We start from the raw sequence: 291 nt of genomic DNA on the forward strand, positions 1-291 counted from the left end.
CCTACGCTCAAGAAAATTACTTTAAAAAATGCAAATGGCTGCCCTTCTTTTTACACTCTCAGAAAATACCCCATTACAGGAATTTAGGAGGCAATATTCGTCCCAGTTGGTACTACTCCCACAGCACCTACTTTAGTGTAATAATGCTGGAACATTATCAAGGCATTGCATGATCAGATCTTATTTGTCGCCTTCATAATCTAATTACCTGTTGTATACTAACATGTACAGTATATTGTGCAAAGCGACTTTTTTCTGACGTAGGCAACGTTACATGTATCATATATTAAT

The 291-nt window shown here is 36.4% G+C and overlaps 1 protein-coding gene across 1 annotated transcript in view; it reads right to left on the reverse strand.

Moving 5' to 3' along the window:
• Window positions 1-291, reverse strand: part of LOC119593668 (TNF receptor-associated factor 3-like) — a gene marked incomplete at its 5' end in the record, with an annotated part of 15,146 nt that overhangs the window by 1,070 nt on the left and 13,785 nt on the right.

The sequence above is a fragment of the Penaeus monodon genome, chromosome 32 (genome assembly GCF_015228065.2).
Source record: "Penaeus monodon isolate SGIC_2016 chromosome 32, NSTDA_Pmon_1, whole genome shotgun sequence".
In the NCBI taxonomy this organism is placed as follows: Eukaryota; Metazoa; Arthropoda; class Malacostraca; order Decapoda; family Penaeidae; genus Penaeus; species Penaeus monodon.